The sequence below is a fragment of the Armigeres subalbatus genome, chromosome 3 (genome assembly GCF_024139115.2).
Source record: "Armigeres subalbatus isolate Guangzhou_Male chromosome 3, GZ_Asu_2, whole genome shotgun sequence".
Taxonomy (NCBI): Eukaryota; Metazoa; Arthropoda; class Insecta; order Diptera; family Culicidae; genus Armigeres; species Armigeres subalbatus.
Window position 1 is genome coordinate 153,416,477 of NC_085141.1, and position 16,696 is coordinate 153,433,172.

General features: G+C 39.2%; 1 protein-coding gene across 1 annotated transcript in view; it reads right to left on the reverse strand.

The window, feature by feature from the left end:
• Positions 1-12,033, reverse strand: part of LOC134227859 (uncharacterized) — a 185,920-nt gene extending 173,887 nt beyond the window's left edge. The window contains exon 1 of the mRNA XM_062709545.1: positions 11,970-12,033. The gene's annotated coding sequence lies outside the window, so the exon portion shown is untranslated. The remainder of the gene's footprint in view (positions 1-11,969) is intronic.
• Between the last annotated feature and the right edge of the window lie 4,663 nt (positions 12,034-16,696).

A 16,696-nucleotide genomic window follows, 5' to 3' on the forward strand; every position in this document is an offset into this window, starting at 1 on the left:
AACACGCTTCATCTACTTCCCGATCACCATGAAGCCAACTCTTCGTTCTGCTCTGTCACCGCCGCTATAGTAGATGTGGTACTTGAATGAAGTGTTCGCTATGGGATCCACTGCCCGGAATTCACGTTCTCCAGTTCTGGGGCACCGTATTTCCTGGATTGCTGCCACCCTCACGCCGACCTGCTGCAGCTCAGGAGCCTGGAACCCAACATGTGTGGGTTCATTCAAAGTTCCGACTTTCCAATCGTTGTCTTTATTCATTGCCGGGTCTGTTGACGTTGAATCAATCCGTTTGCACTACTTTTGCCTTTCTTGGTAACTGTAGAATCTTCAGTAGGCTACATTACCAAGGTAGCGCTACCTACATCGCGTTGAAGGGGCTGCCTTCTCGATGCTGACACGATGCGACATAGTGTGCACAGTTTATTTTAGAGTCCCTCGCTGGCACTCGAACAATGATCAGCCGCCCCTAACATGGAGAACAGACGCTGTTGTGAGCCGCTCCTAACATGGAGAACAGACGCTCAGTAAATTTTTACCTCCGGAGAGGAGCAAATCCCCCCCCCCCTTCCCTGTCAGCAAACGACCATAGTTCTCACCGGAGTTGGTTACCCAATCTTCCCTAAGGTTACTCGTATCCTGGAGTTTCCCGAGCAGCACAAGTTAGCCAAAAATGGTTACAGCAACTTGATTGGGACTGAATCTGGTCACATATCAGTTCCAGAAACCAATGAGGAACATGTGTGCTGCTAGGGTTCTGGGTAAAAGGCTAAGGGCCGCGAAATGGGGTCTATTTTATTCCTTCAGGTACGCGAAGTACCAATGGTACGCTTTACAAGGCCCATCTGACGAACAAAATTATTTTTATGGCTAACTAGCTGTATGTACCCGGCCTTGCTCGCAATTGGCAATCTGATTCGCAGTTTTTTTCATAATCGGGAAATAAATAAACCAATTGATCAACAGGATAATTGTGTTTTCTTATTGATACTTCATCATTTTATTAAAAGAAGGCAGATTTCATTTGAAAACGTTGACTGATTTTGGGATCAACTCCAAAATTGCATTTTTCCAGGCATACGTCTATTTCTAAAGAAGGAAAAAACATCCACCGATGCCTTATTTCTGGCAAACGTCTGTATATCCCAAATTTGGTTGGAATCGGCCAAGGGGTTCAAAAGTTACACTGAGTTGATCTAAACATAACTAAACAATACCATACCACCCATTCTCCCCCTCTTCCAAAAAACATCCCTAACCCTCAATCGTCAGCTCCTTAAGACAAAGATTATGTGTTCCGAATTCGATGGAAATCGGTCAAGGGGTTCAAAAGTTAAACTAAATTGTTCTTTTTCTTATGAATACTCCACCAAGTCGACTGAGGACGGTTTCAACGGTCAACGGTTTCAACGGTCAAGGACGAGAACATCGACTACCAGCGGCTTCCGGTGACATCCGGCGACGTCGACGAGCAGCTGCACTCCATCCATCTCCCATCTCCCTAGCCCGCGAGCACAATGTTACAAAGGCCCAGCAAGTAAGCAACACCCTGACTGACAATTGATATACTCACCAAAGATATGATCCGTCTGCGAAATGTCGCTCGCAGGCAGTACCAACGCATTAGGCTGCCTGCGTTTAAGACCCGGTGCAATAGCATGACTAAAATTATCCAGGCCAGAATGATGGACCTTAAACTGTGCTAAGCCGGTTTGAAAGCTAACCAAAATTCTAAAATCCAAGCCTCGGCCAAATCCACCTTTGATCCCACTAGACAGCAATGACTCTAAGGATCGCATGATAACTCCTGCGGAGAAGGCAGCCGCCATTTCGTCAGCTCACACAATTTTGGCCAGAACATCATCAGCCCACGTGAAGCAGCCGTCAGCGAGCTTGTGAATAACATTCATCTGACTCCAAACGTCTTCTCAGAAGAGTTTGAGATCACAGCTGGCGAATTGACGGCCTACATCAAATCATCAAAAACATGAAGGCCCCAGGCTTCGACAGCATCCTAAATCTCAAGCCAAACACATGAGTGCTCCATTCTTTGAGCATCTTTCGCTGATCTTCAATCAGTGTATGTGACTCAGCTACTTCCCCTCGTCCTGGAAGTCTGCAAAAGTCATTCCCATCAGGAAGCCTGAGAAGGATCATTCCTCTCGAAAAAGCTTTCGCCCCATCAGCCTTCTCTCAGGGTTATCCAAGCTGTTTAAAAATGCAATTTACCACCGTCTACTCGAGTCTGCTGAACACCATAACATATTACTCGAGGAACAGTTTGGTTTCCGACGCGGTCGATCAACCGTACACCAACTGACTCGAGTTACCAACGTCCTCAGGCGGAACAAGTTTGTCTCTAAAACATGCACCATAGCCTCACTCGATGTCGAGAAGGAATTTGACAATGTATGGCACGATGGCCTGGTGTACAAACTACAACGCTACAATCTTCCCAGCTACCTGGTGAAAATCATCAACAATTTCCTATCGGCAAAGACATTCCGGCTCTCAATCAGCGGAGCGAGCTCCAATGTGCACCACTTCGTCGCAGGCGTCCCCCAGGGCAGTATCCTCGGGCCCCTGCTTTTCAATCTGTTCACCTCCGACATGCCAGACCCTCCAGAAGGCGACATTCTGTCTCTGTACGCAGATGACACCTCCATCGTCTATAACGGTAGAGTGATCAGAGCGCTAGTGGCAAAACTCCAACGAGGCCTGGATGCAATGACAGAGTACCTCACCAGCTGGAAGATCTGTATCAATGCGGTGAAGACCCAGGTCATCATCCCCTCCCCCCTCTCTAAATCTCCTAAACATGTTCCGCCTGGGGACTGTAAAATCATGATCAATGGCACGACTGTGGAATGGGCCAATGAGGCCGACTCCCTTGGCTTGACCCTCGACAGCAAGCTTATCGTCCGGCAACAGGTTGACAAGACGGTGACGAAGTGTACAGTTTTGTTGAAACTGCTGTACCCTTCGATCAACCGTCGGTCGTCATATTGTCCCTGAAAAATTAGCTTGAATACGGCATGCTGGTCTAGGAGAGCTGCGAAAAAACTCATCATCTGAAACTCCAACGAGTTCAAAACAAGTTCCTGATGATGATCCGCAACACTCCTCCCAGGACACGAACTTCTGAGGTCCACCGTATGGCCGGGATCAAAACATTACCAGAGCGCTTTGGTGAGTGTGAAGAGAAGTTCAAAGTTCGTTGTACCATCTCCGATCATGCTGCTATTAGGGCACTGGTTCTAAATTAGGTTATCAAATTTGTTGATGTAAATTTTAGTGTAAATAGGTAATTATGTTATTAAAATGTAGATGTAAGTAAATGCAAACTAATACCTTTAATAGGTTAAAATGTTATAAATTCCCAATGGAATGCAATTCATATAAGGGTATTTCAAATAACAAAAGAACGAGGAAAGATGAAGGACCACAAGGTCAAACACTTGTTATGTCTATATTACTGTAAAAACAAAAAGAGAAAAATAAAAATGAATTTTACTACTACTACTAGCCCAACACACAATGTAAAGATTGTCAACGGGGATTCATATACGCAGATCGGAAGAGAAAGTTTCTTTCGCCTTGTCATTGCTACGGCAAGCATTCATTCTGCTACCAAGAATAATAGTCGGCGACTTGTAACCTTTGCTGCTGCTAAAGGGATGGCAATAAGCAGTAAATACTTCGCACGTAAGACTATCCGCGAACACACCAGGCAATATCCGAGTGGAGACACTTGCTCACAGATAGACTTCGTACTGGTCGACGGACGACATTTCTCGGATGTTATAAATGTAAGGTCCTTCAGAGATCTGAACATCTACTCGGATCATTATCTTGTAGTTGCAAAAATTCGGGTGCGACTTTCCAGTGTCACGAATTCACGAAACAACAGAACAATGCGTTTCAATATCCAACGCTTGTCAGTTGAAGGAGTTGCTGAACAGTACCACCAGAAGCTGGACGAGCGGATAGGAGATGTCACTGGATCTGGCGACGTCAGCATATTGTGGGAAAATATCCACGAAGCTGTGACTACAATAGCGCAGGAAGTGTTAGGCACTGCATAGCGACGCCAACGAAATGGTTGGTTTGATGAGGAGTGCCTGCGAGTGACGGACGGAAATAAAATGGTGCTAGGAGTTGAATGCTAGTGGCTCGTATCCGTTCCAAAGTAAGCGGTACAGTGTAGCAAAGACAGATGAGAAACGAATCCACCGCATTAAAAAAGGCAACACGAAGAAAGTTTAATAGCTGAAGTGCTGGAGAACATGGGTAGAAACGATATGCGGAGGTTTTACGCAACTGTCAATGGAGCGGCATAAGACTGCGCCAGTGCTTGCCAGGTGCTATGACCGAGAGGGGAATTTGCTGACAGACAACACTATGGTGGCAGCCAGGTGGAAGGAGCACTTCGAAGATTTGTTGAACGGTGAAAATGAAGGTGGACTGGACACCAACGCTGGACGAGGTAAAGAAGCTGAACAGCTGAAAAACAGTATAGCTGCTGGGACGCACTTTCGAATTTATTGTTCAACATTGCGTTCGAGGGTGCTATTAGGAGAGGCTTTGCGGACGCCATCGACTTCATAGGAATCGATCGCAGAGTAGTAGTGGAGGCTTTAGTCCCACTGAAGAGGGAGACGACAAGGATAGGCTTAACCATTAACTCTACCAAGACAAAGTACGTGGTGTCAGGCAGAGATAGAGGAAGACCTAGTGGTGTTGGTACTGAGGTGTGTTGATGGGGATGTGTTTGAAGTTGTTGAAGATTTTGTTTACCTTGGAACGCTTGTGACATGTGACAATGACGTTTCCCGTGAAGTGAAAAGACGTATGCAGCGAATAGGGCCTTTTGCGGATTGCGCAACTTGCAGATGGAAACGAAATTTGCTCTATCCAAAACTCTGATTCTACCAGTAGCCCTTTATGGACTTGAAGCATGGACGTCGAAAGAGGCGAACCGGAGAGCTTTCGGGGTTTTCGAACGAAAAGTGCTGCGTACAATACTGAACTTGTACGTAGTAGTACGAGACACTAAAGAGTACGAGACAATGAGGTCGAAATACGTATCTGTAAAGATAACAAAACGTAATGGAATTAAATGGAAAGTACTAAACTCGTCTTAGATAGCTGATATTATTCAGTCCGTTTTCTGGGCGCCTAAAGGCTTAAATATTACTTTTACTTTTTCTTGCAGTAAAAGATTCGGTTGAATACAAAACATATTTGAAAACTCAATATCGAAATCACGGTCGGTGTGTTAAAAAAACCGGTTTATGAATATGAAAGCCAGAAACATCACGATGCTAGCCACCAATTCTTTCATGTGGATCGTGCGTCAAATAAAAAGCGACTGCAAAGCATCAATTACATTCTCCACTTCAGCGGTGAAGTCCTGCGAGTGGCTTCTGAAATGTGAAAATGTCTTCTTCGGCCTTTTGCTTCAAAGGCGAGAATGCGTTAAGTATTGAAGTCTGGAATAAAGTATTAAATTAACGCGTGCTATGATAAAAATTTCAGTTCAGTGTCCGGAAGCAGTTAATTTCAAACTTTTTATAGCATTTTATACTGGAAAGCTGGATCCAGCTTTCCGCGATCGCCATAATGGCAGCTACTATAAATTAATTTGACAGTACAGTGATCGTTCGCTAATTGGGGCACAACCTCACCCCAACTAACGAATGCCGTTCGCTAATTGGGGCGTTTTGACAAGCGCCAATGTTGTTTACTTTTTGCATTGAACAAAGGAAAATTTTACGCGCCAGAAAATATCGATCCCGCCAAACACGGAAACAAAACGTCAACGCGTTTTTGACATCACATTCTGACGTTTAGCTGCTTTTTAATTGGGTTTCGCCCCAATTAGCGAACCCCCAACTAAAAAGCGCCCCAACTAGAAAAACCCCAATTAGCGAACGTTCACTGTAATTGCTTCCGAAGCCTATTTGCTTTCGACGTCGATTGATATGTATCTAGCAACCAATTGTTTATTTACTGGTGGTTGATAGACGAATCCAAGTAAAAATAAGAAGAAGACACACGACGGTGTTAACTTTGACAGATCCTACAGCACAGCATAGGGAGATCATTTTAAAATGCTTATAATAAATTCTAGACAAATTGTAATTAAAATCTGATTGATGTACGGTACGGAAAAAGTTCTGAATTACGTATCTGGAAGCTTATCTCAATTTTTTGAATATTTTCCAAAAATGTATCTATCATACAGTTCGGAACTTTTTCCGTTCCATACATCAATCAGATTTTAATTACGTTTTGTCTAGAATTTATTATAAGCATTTTAAAATGATCTCCCTATGCTGTGCTGTAGGATCTGTCAAAGTTAACACCGTCGTGTGTCTTCTTCTTATTTTTACTTGGATTCGTCTATAGGAAAAGTTTTCATCAAATCATGGTCTAATTTATACGAACTACCTATAAGTTTATTCATATGGACGAGATACTAAAAAAATCTGCATCGGTTGTATTGTTGACTTCCATTATTGTGGAGGAATTTTATTTTAGGCGGCTTATGTCCAAGTCCTGTGCAATCTGAATCCCTATTTTTAATGATGAGGTCTATGCATTCACCAGTATATTGTTGGAAGCCTCTTGTACTGTGGAGGACACTTCACTAGTGCATAAGACTGTATCGACACATGTAACTAATGAAAATAGTATGAGAATTTATTTCTATCTATGATTGGTTTGGTAATATTTTCCCATTCGGGAAATATTGAGCTCACGCTCACACAATTTTGTTGACAGCCATGTAATAGCCATCTGCTGGTGAATATTTGCTATGTAACGGTTCAAAATCGCCCCTCGTTATGCAAATTAAGAATGTAAGCCCAGCAGGTTATTCGAAACGTTAACTGCGTAAGCTTCCAACTATATTTGTATAGAATAAACATATGTACATGATATGAAAACAGGAGGGGATATTAACTTCATTTTTAAAGTAAGGTACACTGGGGGAAGTGGAGAAAGGGGGTAATGCCCCAAACGCAATACAACGGAACGGGAAAATTTGACAGTTAGCCCATATATTTTCTGTCAAATTTGCCGTTTCCGTCGCCGTTCCGTTGTATTGCGTTCGGGCTTAGCATTAGCATTAGCATTAGCATTGTTACGGTGTAATTCGTAGATTGGACACTAGTGATACTCATGTTTTTCTTTTGAGATCCTTATCTAGAATGCTATCAGAAATCAAGAAGGGGAGTGATCCTTGATTCCAGTCTTAAACAAAAATAACAAAAGCATGAGGATTACTACTCCTGGCCACGCCCATCTTCACCGTAACTAGGGAGAGGAAGGAAGTGTTGATGTAGTACTTACTTAACGAGAGGCCACCGACTTAGCGACACCCTCATAAGTACTACGGAGTTGGATAATGAGGAAGGTATTCGTTGGGTCAGGATTTGCCTGTAGCTGGCAATGTAACCGTGGTAGATCTTACCCCGTAATACACCACGTAAAGGTGTCTACCCAGCATTACGGGTCCGTTGTATTGCGTTCGGGCTTAAGTGTAAAAATGACTCGAAAAATTTCAATTGTAAAGACTTTACAGTTTTTACCACACCATAACATTGTGCAAAAATATAGTTTAATGTTCACACTAATACTATGGTAAAATCTGTGTTATGGAACGTACACACGGTCAAGCAGTTTGACCAACATTGACTCCACCTCTCGTTTGTTCCAACATTCATCAAGTTTTACCAACAGCGGCACGAACAATCAATTTATTCGACCAACAATATCACACACGAACGACCGAAGCGCTAACTTGAGCACCAACCATCAAAAAATATACGGGGGTTTGTGCAACTTCACTACAAATGCTCAAACATGTTCGGCGAACCTTGACTCCACCCCCGACAACTCAAACCAAAATCAAACCGTTTTAATTTTTTCCAACCGAGCCGCCAACTGTCAAATGGTTGTTCGAACAACTTCACACACGTTCAAACAAAGCAAATGTTCGTCAAACTGCATTGTATGTATGTTGCATTATACTTACACTAACACAGTTAACGCTGGAGCTGTTATTTTAGGTTTCGCGAGAAGCTAATTTTTGCATTCATAAAATCAATTCTTACTTGCTTAAATTGTTCCTTTTTCCGGTGATTTTGCACCACAGGTGACCATTATAATACAATAATTGTTAATTAATTATTAAACTAAACAATCACATTCAATTTGTAGTGGTTTGCACCATGAAAGCAAATAATTTAAAGATTTTACACTAACCCCTGGTATCAAACACTGCGGGGGAAGTGGACAATGTTCTGATCACGCAAATTTTTCCTTCCCTCCAGGGTTTATTTTGATAGCTGTGAATCTTAATATGGTCCTTTGGTCCTTTGTTATCCTTGTGATTTCAGTGGTGATTGGACTAATATACATAACAAAACGCCTAATTAATCCACCTATCAGTATTGATGCCTTTAACATGTTTTACATATGAAAAAAAATGTACGAGAAAGATAAAAATAGCACTGATAGGTAAATATCCCAGGTAAATATATTCCATATCACATATTCATTTATTTTCATAACAAGTTTCGCCGTTGAATGCAATTTGTTGCGAGCAAATCGGGTAGGGACAAGTGCATGAAAATAGGTGATAATTTTGTACGTGATTGCGCACACACATACATACAAACACGCACACACAGACATCATATCAATTAGTAAAACTGAGTCGATTAGTTTATAACAATGTAAGTCTCATTCTCTCTCAAAAAAGTTCACCTTTGGGGCGAACATACAGATTTTACGTACACTTAGTGTTCGAGAAGGCACAACCAGCCCTCCCCTAGCTATTTCAAGAATTCCTTGGTGACCTATTCCTTTAATCCAATGAAATTATTCAACGAAAGATACTCAGAGCAATTACCATCTTGATTTTAATCATATATCACTACTCATCACAATTGGAGGTCAAGATAACTTGGGTTTATATTTTTATAAATTTCAAGCGGCTAAAATGGTATGAATTACCGCACAGTTGATGCAAAATGGACTGTTTTTGGGAGCCCATAAAGATTGAATGCATTTATATCATTTAAATTGATTTTACAATGATTTGAACATGAACTATCGATTTTTCCTTTTCCACTTCCCCCAGTGTACCTTATCAAAGTTTGCAACGAATAGTTTTAAAGCCGCTGCATTTATGCTACCATTTTGCTCGTCATTTATTACCTTCTCCACACCTTCAAACATTAAATTGAAATTCATTCAGTGCAATAGTTCAGCATTTTGAACATGAGAAGTCTTCCCTCGCCGAAGAAAATGGAAATATGCGAAAATAATGCCAAACTGATTTGTCTATTTGTTGCTGGATGGGTTGCTGGGGCTACAGTTTTACGTCGAAAGCTTTTTGACGTCGGAAACCAAATTGAACTTCTTCCACCTAGAACATAAAGATGATGAATATTTTCTCAAATCAATTATTAGTTTCTAATTATGCAAGCATGATACGAGAATTGAATTTACAAGTATTTTCCATGTTGTCTGCTCACGTTGCAATAAATAAACAAAATGAAAATAGTTGCTAGGATACGACTACCGTCGGAAGCGTCGGAAGCTGTTACTATTAGATTTATTGATAGCAGCCGCCCACGTTGTACAATTTGTTTTCTTTTGTATGCCGTGGCAGCCGCCATTATGGTGAACGTGGAAAGCTGGATACCTTCTAAGCATTATCTCTCCCTAGGTTTGTACAAACTTATATAATTTGCTTATACTTGATTTCCCTATTTTGACGCTGAGCTATTCAAAATTCCAATTTTCGCGACGGACGGCCTTTTGTAATCTGAAGGAACGGAAACAACAAACTCATAACTAATCAGTTCCCACGTTTAGCGTATACAGATACGATGTTTTAAATTCGGGTGAAATTATTGCCTTTTTTGGAGTGATAGATGATGTTGTATTACAAAGGCAAGAATAGGGAACACGCTAAAATGGAAAGATTCAACTGTGCATCTGCAGTTAAAATCTATATATGTTTAAGATTAATCAGTCTGTTATTTATTTTTTTATTTTCCACATCTTCCAATAAATAAAATAAATAAATAAAACATAATAAAGTCAAATTAATCACTAGGAAAAATTCTAAAAATATTTGCAGCGGCCTAGCTTATAATAAATACAAACAACAAATATGATGCTTGGGAACAAAATGTGCGCACTATAGTGTGCTTAGTTGCGTCATCGTTTCTATATCTACATCATATTGGCCCCGATTATTGTCTACATCATCCCATTGAAGTGCGCCACAATCAATCTATTCGCGAGCAGCTACTACCGGTAAAGAATTCGAGTGACGAACGGGAAGCAAGATAAAACTTTGAGTATGCTTCCAAACGAATAACGCCGTATCTCTCAGCTACATCAACAGTTGATCTTGCACAGTGGACACGGCAGGTTGTTTCTAATTAAATGTGTTTGTGTCCGAAAAGCTCATCTTGCGAAATGATGCCACCAACAATAATCCCCGCGTGGCTGAATGAGACGTTTTTCGAGGAGATTTACGTCAGTCAGCATCGCCTGGAACCGGGCAAGTTCGAAGTGAGGATTAATAGCGTTACTCCTACCGGCGGTGCTGGAGAAAATTATACATCGTCGCTGTATCGCGCCAATGTGGATGCTGTTTGTGATGGTAATTTTTTTTATTCATAGCAAGACTGTTCTCATTCATTTATGACTCATATTTCTAACCGTGGCGTTTCAACGCCCATAAATCAATATTTTCAACGGTTTTCATAACGTTAATAATGCGCTTTATATTTATTTACAAATTTTGATCGTCTAACAAATATTCTTAAATCTCGAAATATCCTTCATCAAAAAATAATATTAAAATATAGCTTACATTTGGAATGGAAAATGTTTGCACGTAACTTCGTAAAATTGTGGAATATTATTGTAATATTTTATAATATATTTTATAATATATTTGGACGACTTAAGTATTCTTGATTCGTGAATGAAATTTCGGGTTCTGCTGATTGTTAGATGTGAACAAAATACACCGTTGTTCGATCATTGAACGATGGAGGAGCTAAATATACCATTAGATGACATGATAATATATACCTTTTGGTTTTCCTGGGTAGTCAACAACACGTTATGTTTGTAATAATCGAATTGCATTCCATCAATCATTCCTGAAACAAAGTTCTGGATTTAAATTTGCAAGGGATATACCCAGAGCTCCATTTGATATGTCTGCTTATTGTGTTGTGTTCATATTGAAAATATCGTTGTGCATATACACACTTAAAAAATATCGTGTAAATTTATGGCTTATAATATGCACATAAATGGAGCGGCTCATTTGTCGCAAAATTAAGTCTGCCTTTAAATTTACATGCCATTACGATCCAAAAAAAATACACGCCATGACGTAAAAGCAAGCACAGCTTACTTTCACTTCATGACGTGTATTTCATTATTATCATTTTGTAAATGATCGTACATACCTTATTTTGCTGAGCTTGTAGAGTAACTTTCGAAGTAACGGTTCCGAATAAATATTCCAGCTAGGCACCGGAATCACCTCGCTGTTGATATTATTTATAAATACAATTGACCAAAATTATTCCAAGTTAAAAAAATTGCTGAAAAATCAGTTATCCATAAAAAGCAATAAGAACTTTCGTAATACACACAGCAAATAATTTTGAAAATTCAACGACGTGTAAAACTGCAGGTTACCCCATCAATCGAATTAACATTCGATATTCAATTAAATTTGATTGAATTTTCAAGCAAGCATCGTTTCGATTTAAACGAATAGTGAGATCGATTGAATGTTACGTTTATTTGCATGCTCCAAATATGTGCATGAAAATACACTTAAAATCACAACATATTTTTATCTGTGCACGCACTGCACAGCAAAGAACTCATTGTTTTCAAAAATAAAAAACACTCACCCTCTTGACCAAAATTCCACGAGTGACAAAACGTTGTCTGAATTTCATAAAGTGTTTTCAAGCATACTTGCTCACTATACATTAGACCTCTTCATGTTTTCAAAAGTATCAAAATTCAACCGGTCAGCTCAGAATCACAATTCTTATGCTAAAATAAGTCTCCTGTCAAATTTTCAGCTAATTCGGATAAAATTTCGAGGTGGCTCAAGTTAATTTAGTGTTTTTGGGCTATTTTTAATTCTGGAAAAAATCTAACAAGAGATATAAATGTCGAAAACTATCGCAACAACCTCTATACGGAAGCTTTTGGTGTGCTCTACAAGTCTTGTGAACATTGCTATTCGTTCCGTTTACGTTTTGTCCATGTTAAAGTGATTTTCAAGCTTTTAAGTGCATAAAAATACTGGTCCCCCCAAACGTCGTTATTCTACAAAATTCTTGAATTGATGACAAATGATTGCTAATTTATTATATTATTATTCCTCTTTTTTCCCTGGAAATTCGAGTAATATAATTGCCAATGTGCGATTTACCGTTAAATTCTTAAAAATCAGAAGCTGAACATTTGTCGTAAATTTGCACGTTAGGTTTTCTTCAAACAAGTTGTTCGAACAAAACATAAATCAAATCATATGATATTTGATGCTTACAACAAACGACTTCCAAATTTTGTTAATTTCACCATATGTCTGCATGCTTTTAACATCGAGTGCATCGTAGTAACAAGTGAAATCGAAGCTTCTTTGTTTGAACAACTTGTTTGAAGAAATCTCAGCGTGCAAATTTATGACAAATGTTCAGCTTCTGATTTTTAAGAATTTAACGGTAAATCACACATAAGCAATCATATAACTCAAATATCCAGGGAAAAAAGAGGAGTAATAGTATAATAAATTAGCAATCATTTGTCATCAATTCAAGAATTTTGTAGAGCAACGATGTTTGGGGGAAACAGTACTTTTATGCACTTAAAAGCTTGAAAATCACTTTAACATGGACAAAACATGAACGGAACGAATAGCAATGTTCACAAGACTTGTAGAGCACACCAAAAGCGTCCGTATAGAGGTTGTTGCGATAGTTTTCGACGTTTATATCCCTTGTTAGATTTTTTCCAAAATTGAAAATAGCCCAAAAACACTAAATCGACTTGAGCCACCACGAAATTTTATCCGAATTAGCTGAAAATTTGACAAGAGACTTATTTTAGCATAAGAATTGTGATTCTGGGCTGACCTGTTGAATTTTTGATACTTTTTAAAAACATGAAGAGGTCTACTATACATGCAAAAACAGTTTTGAAACTGCCAAACATTTGCTTCCAAGGCGGCAATAGTACTTTACGCTCAACTTGATTGTTTGCGCCTAAGAAACTGGAACAGCTTTGATGAAATAGTCGAATAATTATTGTGCACAATTTTATTTACGAAATTAACACCAAGAAAACCGAAACACCGTAGCTAACTATTTAATTTCACTACCTAAGTACAGAAAAGCAACACTTTCTTTTGCACTCAATAAAAATACAACCGCATCGCACTGCTACCAAAAATGACTGAAGCATCCATCAGCAACATTCAAGGCTATACTGAAACTGAAATCAGCATAAGAAATCATGTAAATTTACGTTTTCTAGGATATGAAGTTATGTTAAAGGCAGTTCATGATGAGTTCTAACTTAAATTCGAAATATACATCTGAAAGTATAAAAAGTCACAGCATTTTCTAAATTAAATCACAGAACATTTACGTTAAGTCAGGATTACATCACATGTGATTTTAATATTTTTTTAGTATGTAGATTTAAGTTTCAATTCATGCAAACAACAGTCAGATGAATATAGTCAAAAAAAAAATACAGACATAAAGAAACTCTTCAAAAATTCTTGTCACAGGATATATTCTGTGAGCCTATGCTTTGTATCACACAATTTTTTTTATTTGGAGGTTTTTTTCCTACTTACTTATTTTCTTACCAATGGTGAATCCCTTAGTGACTGAATTTAGATTTTGCGAAGAAACTTCAAATGAATCTTCTCCTCCCAAAGTCGTTAGTTCTTTTGATCCACTTTTCATAGACCTTACAGATTTGCGCAATAGAGGAACTGTACCGGTTTTGGCCATGTTCCTAATTTGGCCAATTTTGTGAATAACTCCAAAAATGAAGCAATTCACGAGGATTTTATTAGTTCCAAAAAGAGATATATCATTCACGCTTCTACGCTGCTTTTAACTAACCGATTATTTTGGAAAAATATGTATTTTTCAGAATTGGATAAATTAGGCACTAAGGTGGCCAAAACCGGTGCACTTCCCCTATGATCATTTCAGTATAATGTTATAAAAATTCAGCTGTCTTGCATTACATGACATTCCTAATGCACGAAATTTGAAAAAATCGACTTCTTATTATGTTTTTTTATAAATAGCTCAAACGTGGCTATGTTTAGCAGCTTATTATTGTCAATATTTGTGAGGCGTTCAACCCTTGGGTTGCTCACCTCTGCAGCTTTCACTGTGGCTATGACACCACTAAATGCGAATTTACCGGTTATAGGTACAGCAAGTCATCAATGATGACATGACAACAATTACGATTTTTAGACAATCATGTGCTGGAGATGGTAATTTGACATTCATAAATCACTGTATTAGCCATTCAAAATATGTTTCAACAAAAATGTTCGCCAGTGCTCTAGTCTATGTGTTACGGGGCAAATTAGAATTTGAAGCCACTATTATGTTTTACAGTTTTTTTTGTTTTATATCTTCATGAAATTACACACATTACTATGCTAAAAAATATGTAAAATTCCCGACAAATTTTCCGCAAATAATATCTAGCTGTAAGTTTCGAATTATATCCTGTTTAAACTATTAAAAAATCATACTTACTTTTTGTAAGCGTGCTGAAGTAAAAATGTCGCTAAACGAGTACTCACGAGTCACGACCTTTCGAAACTTCATGCTAGATTTTTTTAAAGTCACTAACGAGTTTTTTTGCTCCATCCCGTAAAAAACCATCTCTAGTCATTGAAGAAGCCTTAGGCTATCAGTAAAAGCTTTGTCATTACGTTTAATATTTGTCTAGTCAGCATGATATATATGTGAGTTCATCGACAGTCTGCTAGAGTTCTAAATGATCTTGGTTGTACTTGTACGGATTATTAGGGTTACTGCTCCTGGACTTCATCTCATAGCTCCGATATACATACCATAAAAAACAATGCAATGAAAAGCAGTTTGATTTGTTTCTCATTTTTGTGATTTTTTTCCGCAGTAAGCACGCATGTTAGCGAAAAGAAGTGACGAAATTGGTGCTTTATTTGTTTGCGTCGCGATGAGATGAAATATGTTCAGTGAGATTAAATTGACAAATTGACAAAACATGATATAAATTTGTTTGAAAAAAGGGTTAAAAGAACAAGCGAAAATAACAATTTGCACCGAAATATAAAAAAAAATATCATCTTTTGCTATCGATAATTACTCAAAATATTGATCAGTTCTTGTTAATAGCAACGCCTGATATTTATTCAAGCTTCTTCTTCTTCTTCTTCTTCTTCTTATTGGCATTACATCCCCACACTGGGACAGAGCCGAGAATTTTTTGAGAGCTAATCTCGCTTAACTTTTCAAAAGGACCTAAGTAACATTTTTTTCATAAATTAATTTGAATAGCGCAATCAGCAGAACAATATGAAAGCTATTGATTGCAGTATTCAAATTAATTCATGAAAAAATGTTACTTAGGTCCTTTTGAAAAGTTAAGCGAGTAATCTTTAAATTCTAACTCGCAACAAATCCATTTTTTTCATAATTGGTGACTTCAATGCCAAACACCATTCATGGAATAATGCTCAAAGCAATTCCAAAACACACCGGCATCCGTGCCTAAGAGGCATAGGTTCTCGCCCGGAGACGAAAGACCAGGAGGCTCCAAAAACAAAGAGATGGTATACTCAAACGCAAGACATCGTGTACCGTCCAGCTGAAGGCTTCGTGATTGCTAAAGCTAACGGTGTCTATATATGTAGCTGCTACGCACCCCCACATTGGACAACTGATCAGCTAAATCAGATGCTGGACACGTTAGTAGCGGAGCTTACCGACAGGACGCCAGTCGTCATCGCTGGTGACTTTAATGCCTGGGCATTAGAGTGGGGCTGCCGTCTCACTAACCAAGGAGGTTGAAGTCTGCTGGAAGCACGTGCTAGGCTATACGTAGATCTGGTTAACGAAGGAGTACCTACCAGAGAGAAGGCAGAGAGTCCATCATTGATGTTACCTTTTGCAGTCCTACATTACGAGGAACATAAACTGGAGAGTCTGCGAAGGCTATCACATAGCGATCATCAGGCGGTCCGATACTGATTCGGAGAGAAAGTAGCGATGCAAGCACGTGAGTGTGGTACCAAACAGCTTAGGTGGAAGACAGAGACCTTTAACAAGGTGGTGCTAGCAGAGACAATTAGATTTGAGCGCAATCTGATAAACCTGAGTCCAGACGAGCTGGTTGCAGCATTGACTCGAGCCTGCGATGCAACCATGCCGAGAAAAGTACAGCCACGACATGTCCGCCATCCAGTCTACTGGTGGAATGGAACGATCGCCGAACTCCGTTGAAACTGTCTTCGAGCAAGGAGAAGAATGCAGAGAGTCCGCAACAATGTCGAAAGAGAAGAGCGTAGACCTGTGTTCAGCGCAGCAAGAGCTGCTTTCAAAAA